The sequence below is a fragment of the Petromyzon marinus genome, chromosome 40 (assembly GCF_048934315.1).
Source record: "Petromyzon marinus isolate PM22_M1 ecotype Great Lakes invasive population chromosome 40, UKy_Petmar_22M1.pri1.0, whole genome shotgun sequence".
Taxonomy (NCBI): domain Eukaryota; kingdom Metazoa; phylum Chordata; class Hyperoartia; order Petromyzontiformes; family Petromyzontidae; genus Petromyzon; species Petromyzon marinus.
Window position 1 is genome coordinate 10,309,921 of NC_133706.1, and position 16,408 is coordinate 10,326,328.

Genomic DNA, 16,408 nt, shown 5'->3' on the forward strand with positions numbered 1-16,408 from the left:
TGTTAATGTGCGCCACGCGTGACAATGCGCACCCACACTCTACCCCACCGCACGCGACCCGCCGATTGAGGACGAAGTGCTGTGTCACGATTTGTTCTGCTGCGTGGACGGCTTTCAGAATCTTGTGCCACTGTTTCAAGCGCCACGCTGGAAGATCGACTCGATCCGGAATCTTATTCGGACAATTTATTTAGACTGCGGGGGGGGGGAATCCGATTCGCTACGAAGCTCTTATTGTTCATAGATGTCCAGTAGGGACAGGTCAGAACGTTACTAAAACAATACAAAAAACACAATAGGAGTGCAAATTAAGGTAAAGAAATCAGTAAAAAAAAATATACAAATAAAACTGAACATTTTTTTTTCACCTTACCAGTGTAAAGCCCACTGAGAAATTTGCTTCTTTTTCAGAAGCGACCTGGCCACAAATGATATCTCAACGAAGTGGCCTATCAAGTCCGGTGGAATAACCATTCCACCAGGTCAGCACCAAGTGTTATTCTCATTAGCATTAGCGCTGTGTTATTATTATTATTATGTTGTTGTTGTTGCGTATGGACCCCGCACGCATCGCATCTGGCCGTTGTATTTCCACTTCAGCGAGGGGAAGTGCTTGTCCAGCTGACCCCTGGGTACCGACCGAAGCTCACGCAGCAGCACAAGGAGGGGAGGGGGGTTGAGGGGGGTGGGCATGGAGACCGCCCCACAGCAGAACTTGTACGCCCATTCCACTTGTTGGTTCATGCATCTACCGACTGCTGGGTGAAGGCCTTCCGGAAATTGAAAAGCGCACAAAGAAGCGTGGAAGGGATGGCAACATGGCCAGTAATTATCCTGAGCTATATATATATACACACGCAGTATATATAAATGTATATTCATAGAGGCACACGTTAATTCGAGAACTTGCGCCAGGCGGAGACGTCAGATTGCCCGCTAAGGAAAGTGGCTCGGGCTTGAATGCGACGGTGGAACCTGCGGTCGAGACCACCAGTGGAAGTGGCAGCCAAAAGGCGGATTAAATCCCAACCGGCCGCGTGGTGAGGGTCCCCCCCACGGAGACGGAGCGGTGAAATCAGCTCGCGCGGGCACCTTACGCTGGGTGTACTGAAGATGGAGGCCTTCATCCAGCTGTGGATAGAAAATGACGGCAGCTGCTGCTGATGATGATAATGGTGATGATGATGCCGAGTGCAAAGACGATTGCACGACAGTGAGGGTTAATGGTTGAATAGCGATAGGCGATTTTTGCAAATTGATGTGCACTACCTAACGGTACATTTTTTTTGCAGGGCCGTTTAATTATTTAAACGCTCGTTAGTGTGTGTGTGTGTGTGTTTTTGTGCGCAATTTTATGCGATTCGTTCGTTACAAGATTGATAAAGACATCCGATATCTTCTCTACCCCCCACAAAGCACAGCGAGACACGCGCACACGGAGCCGCGCGTGAATCAATGCGCACAGAGAAATGGCCCAAAAGGCACCGGACCATAAATAATTCACGACTGTTGTAATTTGAAGCGTTATTAGATTTGCCAAAGTGCCATGAAATACTTCGCAGATTATATTGTGATTCCATTGTGTGTCCAAACGACTACTTTTTGAGCGCGTCGTGATATTCACAGTAAGGTCCACTCAGGTCCGTTAAACACACAGACACACACATGTGGTGGGGTCGCGATTGGAAGAGTGCCGTGGTTGGGGGTCGAGGTAGCAGGGTTAACAAGTGTCTCGATCTATCTGTGAGGATGCGTTGTCGACTTGTATCGGATTTCGCTCCAAGCGCTGGGAGCATCTTTTTTTTTCTTTCAGGGCACGAAGAAGCTCCCAGCAAGCGGAGAGAAGCATCGGACATCACTGCCATGTGCCTGGGAGTTTCTTTGGGAAGTAAAGAAATGAAGGAGCTCCCGACACGCGGAGCGAAAACGTCGGACAACCCGCAAACAATCGGAGAGAGCTCTGAAGCACAACCGCAGAAGCCTACGCGGTGGTACGTTCATCGTTTTTCTCCAGAGCGGAAGAAAGGTGGGACCAAACCTCCTTGTGTCACCGGGCAAAATGTGATCCCGTCTCACGTTTGGACGCGTGGCCTCACGCGCGGAACGGAGCGGGGGCGCAGGGACTTGGGATCGACGCGGTGACGTCTTACGTCAGTTTCAAACGACACACAGAAACGATGTGTGCAGAAAGCACTCGAGGCCTCGGCGTGCATTATGACAAAAAAACTCATCAACAGTTCCCGTAGAACTGTATTGTCCATTGACGTCTTACATCCCGTTGGCCTGGAGGACCCGGGGTGCGGGGAGGAATGAGACACTCGAAATCTTCCAGAACTCTCCTAGGCCGGCTTGGATTATCGGCGTAAGGCACTACCACTTAGAGTACAAGCTACGGCTATCCCACAATAATCCTATATTATTGCACCCCACATCTCGAAAATCCTGCGGATAGGCTTCGGACAATTCCAAGTCGAGATGAATGCGGCGTGCCAACACAACAGCGTTCCACGCCTGTTTCCGGCTGAAATAAAGCCACTGGCCTGTAAGGCAGCACGTGACTCGTGGAGACGCGGAGAGGGAGGCATTGAGACACATGGCAGGACGGAACAGGGGAGTTGGAACGCGTCCCAACATCTCAAGAGACATGCCGCTATCGCACACCTGGCAGAGCCGGGTTAGCGTCGGGGCTTTGCAGCCCGCCGCAGCGTAACTATTCCGAGGCCTGTCAAAGACTCTCCTACGCCAGCACCCACGCTTCGCCCCCCGCCCCCCGGCCATACGCGCGGAAATTGCGTGGCAAAGTGTTAGCACGTGATGCACGTGAGGCACGCGTGCGTCACGTGATGAACACGTGGTGCACGTGCGGCGGAGGCGGCGGCTACACACGCAGAGCGGCGGGCACGTGGAAACGAACGAAGGCATCGGTCCACTGCTGGTCAATGCCGCAATACGAATGAAGCACTACGGCTGTGCATATAACTGAATATCTGTGGGGTGATACAAAAAAAAGCTTCATAGCTCATCGGATTCCTCCAGAATAAATAAATAAAAATATGCTGATGGAGATAAAACAATATTTTTTTATTCTGATCAACCCGGCCGCATGCGTTAAATTGCTGATCACGCGGGTTACTCGCGAGTGGATTCGGAACGGGTCATGGGGTCCCTACCCACCTGCATCAACCCGTATGGTCAAATAAAATTATTATTGACTAGTTTTATCCGGACAGTGGGCTACTTTGAATTGCAGCTTTTAGCCGTGTCACAGGTGATCATTTAAACTTTGAGCTGCAACACTTCAGAACGCGATATGTGTTTTTTTCTTTCATGATTAACACGGTATGTTTCAGAAGTACATAATACACCGCAGGATCGAAGCTTGGGGAGGCCTTCATCCCGCAGTGGCTGCTGCTGATGATTAACACACTGAGCATCATCGCAGGTTGAGTTCAATCCCAGGTGGTGGTGGAGTGGGATGGGAGAAAGGGGGGCGGTGGGGTGACCAGGGGTTTGCAGGCTATGGGAGAGATGAGGTCCCTGTTGGCTGGAGGAGTGACACTGAGGAGGAGGGGGGCGGTGAGAGGGGGGGCTTGGCACGGGCTTCCAGCCTGCACCTGTTTGCTCCCCGACACAATGAGCGTCTTTGTTTTTTCTGCGAATCGGTTGAATGTCTGTGAACCTCCTCGTCCCGTCTCAAGGGCGGGCGGGTGCGGCGGTTTTTGCGGTTTAGCGTGCGGATCAGGGCGGCTCAAACCTCGAGGGTTCAACCACCCCCCCCCCCACCCTCCTCGAGGTTCGACGTTTCGCGCGCGACTTCCCCCCCTCCCCCCCCCACCGCTCAGAGAATTGACGAGGAACCGCACCGGCTTGGTTCTTCGCCAAAATCCGAGCGCCAACAGCGCACGCGAGCGGCTCCCCTTTAACGATGCTGCCCCTGGCGAATTCAACTTCTCTGGCTGCCTTCGAGGGTAGGGGATTATCGGCATGAGGCACTACCACTAGACTACGAGCTACGCATACACATAATAATCCCATATGAGTGTACACTAAAGCCTGTGTGAATATACGTCTTTTTTATGGGTGCAATTGTGAACAACAGCCATAACGGACATCACTACACCTAATCGGCATAATAATTGGTTATTCAACATTGGTTGCACGGACTCACACGGTGATCCGGCCAGTAATGAATCAGTGACGCTGCTCGTGATGACTTCACCTGCAGAGCTTGCTTGTGTTGAATCAATGTTGCTGATGTTGCGCAATTTCCCGGAAGGCCGTGTTGATTGTTGAGAAGTGGAAACCAAGACGACTTACATCATGGGACCTTATAGCTTGCTCACTCCGAGCTATAAATGTTCTGATGCGTGCATTGGATTTGTGCTGTTCGCCTATTGGCGTTCTCTGGTTAGACATCGGTGAGACAAGGGCCATAAAGAAGTCTCTCTCTGGTGTAGGCCAATCAGCTTCAAAGACAATTCATCATATATGACCAGAGCGTGTTTTGTTTGCATGTTCACCGCAATTACCGTGTGTGGTTAATGCGGTACTTGATCCCTTTAAAAAAAGTTTACATTTGGTGTTTGAACATCTTAACACCTGTTTTATTGCCAAAAAGGATAAAACCCATTCTTATTTTTCATACCAATGCGTCTTATTACTTGTTTTTTTTAAGCTATTAACGTGGCGGCGGCGTGTATATGTGAAGGAAGCGTGCCGTCCTGCTTATTTCTCGTGCGCTTAAATTGGGTCACCTCCCGCTCCATCTCCATCGGCAGCGGCGGCAACAGCAAAATGATCGTCTCTCGGGGTGCTCGCTTGTGGACAGCTCACGCACAGCAGAGAAAGACGGCGAGTGCGGCTTGCGTTCAAGAGCTGCACACAACTGCCCGCTCCAACGCAACGCACGGATGGACGCGCCGACGGAATTAAATTGTCAGATGTCTCGAGTCCTCCAAGCTGGGGTCGGACATGGCGGAGAACTACAGAGGAAGTCCATCATCAGATAGCCCGTAGGTGTCCACTGCGCGTGTCGTCACATGTTCCCCCCTTCCACAGAGGAAGTTACAAAGATAGATCGATTAAACACTCACACATAGATAATACAGGGGGTTAGATCGCGTAAATGTATAAATGTGTCGTTAAACCCGCCACCACCCGACACAGCCAATTAGTAAGGTTTGTCACGTAAACAGAACATGCCAATTCTTTACTAGTACAGCACACCGGTGTGTTGGAGAGCCAAGCCACAACATTTACAATCTAAGTACGACGTTTCGCCAGTAAATACAACTAGCTTCGTCAGGCGACAGCCAGATTTGTGGAGAAATCAACCTGTTACGCGATCTAACCCAACAAACCTGTATTATGGATGATATTGGTAGCGAAAGCCTACGTGTTAAACTGACTCACACGTAGACTCGATCTTAAATAAACTCGGCCATGCGGGTACTCTATGATACGTAAAGGCAAGTGATACATACACTCAATAATACGCTCAATCGTATATGACCTCGAACAATAGAAGACTATATAAATGACTACACTTGGAAATCACTGTTGCCAAATCACATTAGCGAATTACAGTGCCATGTTTCTACGTTGAACTTCATTCGCACTGTACGTAGCCAACCATGCCAATCGGAGGTGCCCACAGTTGCAAGGGGAGCTTCCTTCTCACGTTTCCCTCTCCACATAAATGCATTGTTATTAGTTGTTGATTGTTCTCCCTGACCATCGTCATCAGCCATGATTAATCCACTGCTGGATAAAGGCCTCCCTAAGCCTCCAACCGCCACCTCTCACGGCTCCGCGATGACGCAATCCACTCAAGGGGCCTGCTCGCCAGCTGATACCATCGCTCCATCTCCTGACGTTTTTACGTCCTCTCCGACGCGTTCCATTCCTTGCGTGTCACTCCGTCATTATCCTTGACCATCCATTATCCCTGCTAGACGTGTTGTGTCCTGTCCTAGCCCACGCTGACTTTTCTCGAGTGTGGAAGATGTTACGAACCTGTGTGTGTGTTCTCCAATCCACGTGGCCTCTCTCTGTCTCTCAATGCCCTAAATTCCCAGGAAACATCTCTGATATTTAACGACGATTTAAAACTTTAAACTCTTTTATTTTAATTATACCAGGTAATTGCTCACTGAGCTAAGTTAGCTATTTTTCTTTTTTTAGAATCTAACTCGCCACAAATGATAGCTCAGCGAAGCGGCTCATCACAGGGAAATGTTTTGCAGCCAAACACCCTAAACGCGTGTTGTTGATTCTAAATGTGGAGGGAAAACCCGGAGGACGCGGAGAAAGAGCCACGCTAACACGGGGAGAACGTGCAAACTCCAAATATACAGGCGCCAGGGTTAGGATCGAATCCACAACCTCTTGTAGAACAGGCGAGGGAGTTTATATCCCGCCACTGCATCTCCTGAAGCCCTCGACTGGATATCAGGACGAAAACACCGTACTGTGAGATGGTGATATTCCTACAAACGACATCACCACCATCATCACAAGCTCCTACGGATGCCCTTGTAATGAGTTCAAACCAGGGTACTAACTCGTCTCCCCACAACCCCAAACTCATCTCACATCTCTCAAGGCCCCCCTCCCCTCCTGGGGAGGCAGCTGCGGGTATGGAGACCTCGCTGAGTGTTCGCGCCTCAGCTGAGAGGTAAGTGTTCCCACAAGTGTCTTCACTAACGTCTGGTTTTGTGTTCAGTGTTTTGCCGAACTCTCCTTCCCCTCCCCCCCATCACCACCCCCACTCCTTTCGGGAGTGCGCGATGATGTTGATGATCATGCAAGCCCTTCGCCTTCCTCCTCCTCCTGCTGCTGCTGCGTGATGATGTGATGATGACCATGCAAGTGCTCAGTGTCCCTCCTCCTCCTCCTCCTCGTCTTTGGCCATCAAATGCTATCTAACCACGCAGCGTAACCAGCATCACTAAGCGACCTTGGAGTCTGTTGAGCTACAGCAGCTTCTCTCTTTTTTACGATCAGAGGAAACAAGAAGATGCTCGGTGTAGTCGGCACTTTGCTTCGTTCATCGTTTCGTTTTTTTGTTTTTGTTTTTCCAATGCTTGGCTTTATGTGTCCCCCCCCTGTTTAAATGAAAGATTTCACGAAAGATTTCGAGCTCTGCTTCTCTCTCTCTCTCTCTGGCTTTCTTCGGACGAACAGCCGCGAGCTCTCTCCCGACTCGTTGTCGAGGTCGTACCGCGTGTTTTTCGGCACGGTGCTCGATAGGTTTCCCTCCACGTGCTCGGGAATTCTTCATGAGCTGCAATCAATCAATCAACCAATGGGGTTGCCTGTGGTATAAGTTGCTGCTGCTGCTGCCGCTAAGGAGCATGCACAAGGCGATGCAGGTGTCTCTGGCAAGGATCAGACACGCGCACACACACACACATTTGCACTATTTATCATCTTGTTCCATGCAGCACTGGGCACTATCATCAAGGTCCTTACCGCTCGCAACGTCATTTGCAACACAAAATGAATCCACCTGCTCTAAAACGTCACGCTCTGCGCTCCATCTGACAACAACGCGTCGCTCGCCACACCTCCAATCTCAACACACGCGTCGGTCTCGGCGCGCCGGGGAGATTCCTCGGGTGCTGGCAGTGAAACGTCGGGCGTCGGCGCCGAACGGGCAGGCGGGTACAAACCCCCCGAGAGGAGACCGACGCGGCGGCTGGGAGCCTCCCTGTGTCGCTCGCTCGCGTCGGAGGAGGAGGGCCGAGTGCGTCCCATTTGGTTCGCATTAGAGAGGTTGGGGGAGAGGCGTGGCATGGGATCGGTGGTGTTAAGAAACAAAAAGTCTCAGAAGCGGTGGACACCAGCCCTTTGTTTTTTTGAGCTTCAGGAATTTGGAGCTGAGCTGGTCCCCTGCCCGTCCACAAAACAGCCTCTCATTGTCCGCGGGAAACAGAACCCCTCACTCACGGAACGGAGAGAGAGAGAGAGAAAAAACCCCGCGCAGAGCCCCAGGGGTCATCCTGCCGCACAAGGGAGCAAAGGTCGGCATGTTTATTTCATTGGCATTTGGGTGCTAGTGGGAGCTGCTGCTGCTGCTGTTACCGCTGCTGCTAACGCTGTTGATGCTGCTGCTGCTAACGCTGTTGATGTTACTTCTGTTACTGCTCCTACTGCTGTTACTGCTGCTAACGCTGTTGATACTGCTGCAGCAGCACACACACACACACAAACAACAACCTGGAGAGGCATTGCACGTGTCTGGCAAAGATCAGCCACGCACGCACGCACAGACACACACACGCGTGTACAAGAGAACTTCTCACTCTGCACAGGACCTGTCCGGAACCAGAGCGTACCCAGGGCAGGGCGTGCTGGTGCATTCGTCGCTTATTGAACATAGTGTGCGCTGTTCGGCGCAATGTGTGTTGCTGCTGCTGCTGCCCGTATGTTTTTCATCACAATTTACAAGATGTCATTGTGCGATGTTGCGGCTGCTGCTGCTGCCTGTATGTGTTTAATCACAATGCACTGAGTGCCAGTGTGTGCTATCGCCCATGTGTGGTTTGTTCACGGCGTGGTGTGCGTGTTGCATGCATAACACCCACCACAGCAGCGCAGCACAATTTACACGCAGGACACTCACTGATGAGTCGAACACACAAACAGGACACACAGCACAACACACAGCACACACACTGATGAGACACACGCACAGCACACACAGCACAACACACACACTGATGAGTCGAACACACAGGACACACAATGTGCCACACACACAAAGCACACACAGCACAACACACACAATAAACTCACTGATGAGCCACACACGCACAGCACACACAGCACAACACACTGATGAGACATACACATACAAAAATTACTACAAAAGATGTAGACACCAAGGCGCACTACCACAGGCGGGACTGGCCACAGCAGACCGAGTTCTCTGTGGGGAGGAACAACGTCAAGTGGGAGCCACTGGTGGACCCCCGGAAGGTGCTGATGCCACCACTGCACATCAAATTGGGCCTTATGAAACAATTTGTCAGAGCTGTAGATAGGGAGTCGGCAGCCTTGAAGTACCTTCAAGACTTCTTCCCTAAGCTGTCTGAGGCAAAGGTTATAGCCGGTGTCTTCGTCGGACCACATATAAAGAAGATCCTGGAGTGCACCGAATTCCCCAAGAAGCTCATAAGTAAGGAAAAGGCGGCTTGGGACAGCTTTGTCGCAGTGGTTCGTGGCTTCCTGGGCAATCACAAGGTCGATAACTATGTGGAGCTGGTTGAGACTCTTGCACAATGGGCTGTAGGATGTCCCTCAAAGTCCATATCCTTGATGCTCATCTTGATAAATTCAAGGAGCACATGGGAGCGTACTCGGAGGAGCAAGGCGAGCGCTTCCACCAGGATATACTGGACTTTGAACGCCGCTACCAAGGACAGTAGAACGAGAACATGATGGGAAACTACATTTGGGGGCTGATTCGTAAAAGCGATTTACAGTATAATCGTAAATCTCGAAAAAGTACTCAATTTTAAATCTTTTGTTGTAATTTTTGTATTACTTTAGTATAAATACATGTTAATTTTGATTCATATGTAGTTTTTTCTGACTTTACGTGAACGAAAAGGCACAAGTTCGGCCGTTTTCTCATTGAAAATATGTAAATTTCAAACTATCACTGTCCTCGTCACAAAAGCAAAGCTTGTGGGGAATAATAGCCATTTTCTATACTTTTTAGGCATAAGCAATTACGAAATAACACTTAGTACCCAGGAACAAGAATTGTGTTACATCGTGTAATCTACTCACTCTCTCGCAGCACCGCACGCAGCAATGCTTTCTTATAAAGTGCTTATTTCATTATCCTGCTTTCGAGGATTGGTGATGTCTCATGTATACTGACTTATAATTAGTAAATTAATTGTATTTACATTCGCGGCCCCATGCCAATGCGCCGCCGTGTCAGTCATGGGGGGTTGTTCGATCAAACTTTACCGCGCTGGTCAGCGCCCAAAGGAGCAGTGGGGCAGGCGCAAGACCGGTTCCAAGGTGGCTAGGAGATGTTAACTACCTCGCCAGGTATGCAGGAGGTCGTGGGTTCGACATCAACCCTGACGCCGGTATATTTGGAGCTTGCGTGTCTCTCTCCCCGTGGTCGCGTGGATTTTTCTCCGGGTCCTCCGGTTTTTCCTTCCACATTTAGAATCAATATCGCGCCTTTCCAGTATTTGGCTGCGATACATTTCCACGTGATAAGCCACTTCGTTGAGCTATCATCTGTGGCCAGGTCGCTTCTGAAAAAGAGCTACACAGCTCTGTGGGCGCTCGCCGCTGATGACTGTCCGTCGTGGGTGATCGGGCACGTGGTGCAACCCCGAGGGGTCAACTCAGAATCAACTGCTCGCCGGGCATCGTGGCGCGGTGCACTAACCATTGCATCACCGCCATTCCATCACCCCGCTGACGATGAACAACCCAATGCGTACATCTGTGCAGCTGCATAAATATTAGAAGTGTGGTCGTTTTGTAAATAAATTAACGACACATTTTGCAGCGGTTACTCCCGACACCCCCCCCCCCCCCTCATGCTCGCACCCCTTTTGGAATGGTGCTGCTGTCACCATCCTAGAATGTCACCCAGGTCTGGACGAACGCCGGCGAAACAGAATGGAACAAAACGCAAGTCCGGAACAGACGCCTCATTCTAGACACGAACCTCATCGCACCTCCTGCACTTTGACATTCCTCCTCCTCCTCCCTCTTCCCTCCTCCCTCCTCCTCCTCCTCCTCGAGGACACTGGTGGTGTAACAACCATCAACAGCATCAGAGCGTCAACAGGCCGATGTGCACATCTCATTTGTAAGTGGATGCTTAAAGACATAAAGCGCGTTCGTGCGCCGGTGGCCATGCAACCCAAAACTATGGACAGTGTAGTAAACCCGCTGTAGTTTGCGTTCCTTCAACGGAGGAGAAGGAACAGCGAAACTACACGAACGAACGAACTCTCTGTCTCTCTCTCCTGAAGCCCTCTTGTCGAGTTTGGCAGACAGACCTCGGTACTGACATCTAGCTCCTGAACCATATCGTCACACTCACGAATAAAATTGCATCAATTAGTTACGCATCGTGTCGCTCGCCACTGCTCCAAGCATCTTCGCAAACTTTTCAGGGAAAGCGGAGTAAGATTGTGGCCAGGAATTTACACAAAGTCTTTAATTGCTCACTGTTCTTACCGCTGCCTTCCCCCAAATACGCAACACGCAGCGGCGAGCTGAACTAACATGCAGTCGGAGAGCACAGATAATTGTTTTTATTAATGCTATTGTTATTATTTTTTAAATCTTTGCGGCATGGACGCGCCCACTCATTAACAGCAACTCCAGCGAGCGTGAACACAAAAAAAATGCCAACGAGTCTGTGACGAACCGTCCGCGGTGATAAATGACGCGGGGTGGGTGGGTGGCTGACAAAAAAAACGCGACACATTCCGCCGTGGCTTTTTTTGTTCGCTAATTCGGTTAAACTTTCCCGAGCTGCGAAATTCAATTTTGGCTTGGGAGCGCTCCGATGGTGGGCGTGCGAATTCACCGAGCGGAGGAATTTGTCTCCTCCGCTCCGTGTGCGGTGGCTATGAGATGTTAACTACCTCGCCTGGTATGCAGGAGGTTACGTGGGTTCGATCCAGACCCTGATGCCTGCTGCTGTATATTTGGAGTTTGCGGTGTCTCTATCTCCCCGTGGTCGCTTGAATTTTTATCCGGGTCCTCCGGGATTTCCGCTCCACATTTAGAATCAACATCACGCGTTATTAAAGTATTTGGATGCTATGAATGTCCACAAGACGCGACACTTTGCTGAGCTATATAATTTGTGATTAGCCAAGTCGCTTCCGAAAAACATCGCTATCCAGCTCAGTGGGCCTTACCTGGTAAATGAAATACAAATTGCTTCTATTTAAGTTTCTTGCGAGCCGTCATGCTGTCCACAAGGGACATCTCCGTCGATCGGCACGCGACATCATCGACTGCTGCCAAAAACGAATCTGGCATAAAGGACGAGGTCCCAGCCCAGAGAGCGCCTGCATCCTGTCGCTCGTGGCGAAAAGGCCTTCGCTGCTCACGAATAAACTTTGGAGGCTTAATGTGCGTATGTATGTATGCATGTGTGTTTAACTTCTTTCGCACCGTACGCAGCCAACCATGCTAATCGGCGGTGGCACGGGCCGGGGGATAAGGAGAACAACACACGTAAAAGCAGTTTTAAAGAAATTAGTTTTTAATATAGCAATGAGTTTTCAAACTTCTCCGGGTTATGTAAGTACATTTTTTCTGAGCTCCAGAACATTGAGGGAAGACTCCCCCCCCCCCCCCCCACACACACAACTGCTCATCACAGCCGGTGGTTTGAAGTGAAGCTACTCTATTGACATTCTGACGCAAGAAATCGTGGTCAGGTGAAAGCGCCACCCTCCAATGGATTTGCTCACTCCACTCCGGGAGGAAGGAGTCACCGCTGGAGAGAGAGAGAGAGAGCGGCAGGGAGTGCCCCTTTCACTCGAGGCCATTTCTGGCCTACTTCTTCCACGCTGACCCAGAAGGTCTTGGAAGAAGCGGGAGAACTCACAGCATCATTTATCCCATCGCGCGCGAACTCACCGCGGCGTACCCGATGCATACGGCGCTGCTGGGTGGGCAGAGGCCAGAGCGCTGCGGGATTTACAAACTCGCCCCCATTGTTTCAACTGCCGCCCGGAGAGTTTGGTTCCGGTACAGAGCTGCAGGGGGACATTGCGAGCCGTTAAAGGCACGGGCGTGTGAGTGATGGCACCGCCGTTGTGTCAAGGTCACGCCGTAAGCCGATCGCCGGGCCAAATGCAATCGTTGCGAGTTAATTTCTCAAATGAGCGTCGTGAGATCCTCGCTCACTCTGCCTGGCTGCGGTTGTCAGACAGCGCGCGCGCGCACGGGCGAGGTGCCGTGGCTGTCCTCGTCGACTCGCACAAAGCGCGCCTCGCAAGAGGCCACCAGGTCTACGAGCCGACGGGCTCGAAGTCTTAACGCGCACGAGCTGCCAGACGTGCAAGTGAGCAAGCGTGCAAGTCGACAGGCGTACACATGACCACGCGTACAGGCCATCGGGTGTACAGGCCATGGGGTGTACAGGCGATCATGCGTGCAGGTCAACGTGTGCATATTCTCCAGCTATAGGGCTCACCCTTGCGTTGCCAATGGTTTGCTGCCTCTTGGCAGGGAACGTGGGCGCTCCGCAGACAGCCGCCTGGAGCAGCTCGCGGCGCGCAATGACCGTGAACGCAACGGGCGCACGCGCGCGTCGCTGTCGTGATCGCAGATCTCACCCGGGGCTCCTCGCTGCTTACACGGCCAGAGGTCACGCCGGTGGCTCTGGCCCACCTGGACCTCGGGCCGCATCCACCGCGTGTGCAGCCGAGAACCCCTCGCGGCTTCACCGCACGAACGCCCCCCCCCCAACCCCACCCCACCCCAATCGGCACCCCTCTATACCGAAGTCCGAGAAGATTTGCTGCTCCCGAAATTTCGTCACGAAGATCCACAATCGTCCACGAAGAGTCCCGCGAACCAACGGGGAAGAGGAGACCCTAAGGGCAGATGGTTGGGAGACTGTTAGCGCAGATCGTCGAGGTCTCGTGACTTCTGTGCAGCAGCAGCCACTGGAGAATCTCGCGCAGGGCGGAGAGCGTTGGTAACAAGGAGGGCAGTGGTGGCGGTCGTGGTGGAATTGGCGGTGGTGGCATCAACAGCCTTGGTCACGATGATGCCTCACTCTTGATCTTGGATCTGTGCTCCCCCAAGAATTGAAAATGTTTTTTTTTTAATCTTTGAGCTATTATTCGGTAAAATCGGTTCTTAGAATTCCCCTTGTGAATACCTGTAGTGGAGTAATCTTCCAATGAATCTCCAACCAAGACCTAACTGCAAGAGGGCCTCTAAAAACGTATCTGTGAAACGTTTGCTCAGTATGCGCTCAATGTGGGTTTACTGTTTCACTCCATCTGCCTATCTTAACATTGTCTTAACCATCACTCTATCGCTGCACAGACGGAATCAAATGGAGATGAGTCCACTTGCTGTGCCGCCTTCTCCTTGCGAGCCAGGGTAGGGCACCTCCTCGATAGCCCACGGGAAGGGAGTTTCACAGCCCATTCGTGCTGCAGTGATCCACTAAACCTTGCTGCTGCCTCCAAAGTGATAGAGGATTACAGGCAGCTAAGTGCAGCAGCGTAGCCACCACCACCACCACAACCACCACCACAACCAGAGCTTAGCATCAGCAGTACACGGACAGTCGGCTGGGTACCGAGCCAGTGGCCATAAGTGGCGTCGGTGCAACAAGATTATCGTGCAGTCGAACTTCTCATGTCTGTGATCTATGTGGGGAGCGGTGGTGCAGTGGTTAGCGCGCTGTGCTACAAAACCGGCGACCCAAATTCGATCCCCGCTCACGACCAACACCCTGTGACGATTATCTGAACCGGTCCTGGGCCTCCCCTAGGTCGTCTCAGCCTAAAATGAGTACCCGGTGCGGTGTGTAAACATCGCCACTGGGGAGACAAAGGCGGCACGGCGTGGTGCTGGCCACCCACCTCTTCGTGTGCCGTGCCGGACTTCATAGGCGCTCGCCAACAGCACTCGCCCCAACAGTCTGTCAGGCTATGCGGGCGATGATCTTTGTCTTTGCGATCTTCGCAGTAACCCCGCGGGAACCCATTCGCTGCTCGTGGCTGGGACGCCCCCAGGACGAGGCCGCTGCAAGCCGCCGCGTCCTCGTCAGCACGGGGAGCGCGCGCGGGGGCATTCTGCGAGCCGGAGCGGTTGATGGATCGGAGTTTCATGCAAATCGCCTCGCTCAGGACTCACACGCGCACTCACGCACTCACACAAAGATCTCCCGTGTAGCCTTAACAGACTGTTGTGGGCAAGTGCTGTTAGCGAGCACCTTTGAAGACCGGCACGGTACACGAGGGGGTGGGTGGCCAGCACCACGCCCGACCGCCTTTGTCTCCCCAGTGGCGATTTTTTACACACCGTACCAGGGACTCATTTGAGGCTGAGTCGACGTAGGGGAGGCCCAGGAGCGGTTCAGATAATCGTCACTGGCGTTAGTGGCCGTGAGCGGGGATCGAACCCGTGTTGCCGGGTTCGTAGCGCAGCGCGCTAACCGCTACACCTACCGCTCCCCATACAAATATTTTTTTAAATGCAAATCGCCTCGCTGAGGACTCACACACACACTCACACACACACACCGCGCGGGCGGGCGTTCCGACGTCGTGATTAATATTAATTATTTCGCCGAGCAGAGCGGTCGTTAGTAAAAACAATTATAAATAAAAACAACCCGCTTGCTCTCGCTGTGTTTCCCGAGTTATTAAATACGGTTCTCGCTCGAGCTGGCATAACTTGAGGCAACCTCTCCCCCCACCACCAGCACCACCTCCAACTCCACCCCACCACCCCCAACCCACAAACCACTCTACCAACTAAAAAAAACAAAACACAAAACCGGCAAAAAAAGGTCCTGGTGCTGAAATAATGAACCGGAGAAGCGAAGACCGCCGTAATAAATTGTAACCGTCCTTGACGACCGCTGGCTGGGAGCCACAGCCAGGGAACTCCTCCGCCTGTAACGCGTCCATTGAGCGTGAATTGCCAAGTTGCTTGGAACACGATGGGGGGAATTTTTTTTTCAGCAGCAGCAGCAGCCATGGACGGTGACGGTGGATTGGCGCACGTCCAGCGACAGAGTTGTTTCCCTCCTGCCGCCTGCGTTTTCACAGCTCGCTCACAACTCTCACCACCACCCCCCCCGACCCACCGACTTGCCCAGCCCTGCACGCTTTCTCTGGGCAGCCAGCCACCCTGCCCCCCTCCCCGCCTCTCTCGACCAACCCAACCCCACCGGCTAACAAACCCCTCCACTCCTCCTCCTCACCGTCCTCCCTTCTCCCAGCCGCCCCAACCCCTTCCCGATGCCATCAGCCGTCACCTAACCACCACCCCCACCACCCACCACTCCGGCCGGGCCTCGAGATGTCCACGTCTCCCCCCACCCCGATCCCTGCCCCCACCTCTTCCCACCCCCCACCAGGGACTCAATGAACCGACAGTCCCACCGCGGCTTGGCTGGCAAATTTCGCGGCGTCGGCGGGAGGAGGCGAGAGGAGGAGAGGGGAGCAGGGACGACGAGGTTGGTGACCTCCCTCCTCTGCGTGAAACTGGCAGCGAGTATCTCCACCTCCGTCTCAACGACGCTTCACGGATCCGGAACAATGTGGCGTCTTTCTCTCTCTCTCTCCATCTCTCTTTTGTTGGTTCGTTGTCTTCACGCTTAACGGATATATTATCTCTCGCGATCGTTTTGTTGTTATTCTTGGTTCTT

General features: G+C 52.2%; 1 protein-coding gene across 5 annotated transcripts in view; it reads left to right on the plus strand.

Annotated features, from left to right (window-relative positions):
- LOC116950801 (uncharacterized) overlaps nucleotides 1-3,221 on the plus strand; it is a 30,902-nt gene extending 27,681 nt beyond the window's left edge. For 4 of the 5 annotated variants that reach the window (XR_012946477.1, XM_076073121.1, XM_076073122.1 and 1 more), the window contains one exon: nucleotides 1,814-3,221. The gene's annotated coding sequence lies outside the window, so the exon portion shown is untranslated. Of the gene's footprint in view, nucleotides 1-411; nucleotides 483-1,813 lie in introns of all 5 variants that reach the window. The other variant, XM_076073119.1, reaches the window with a different exon arrangement.
- Nucleotides 3,222-16,408: the final 13,187 nt, after the last annotated feature.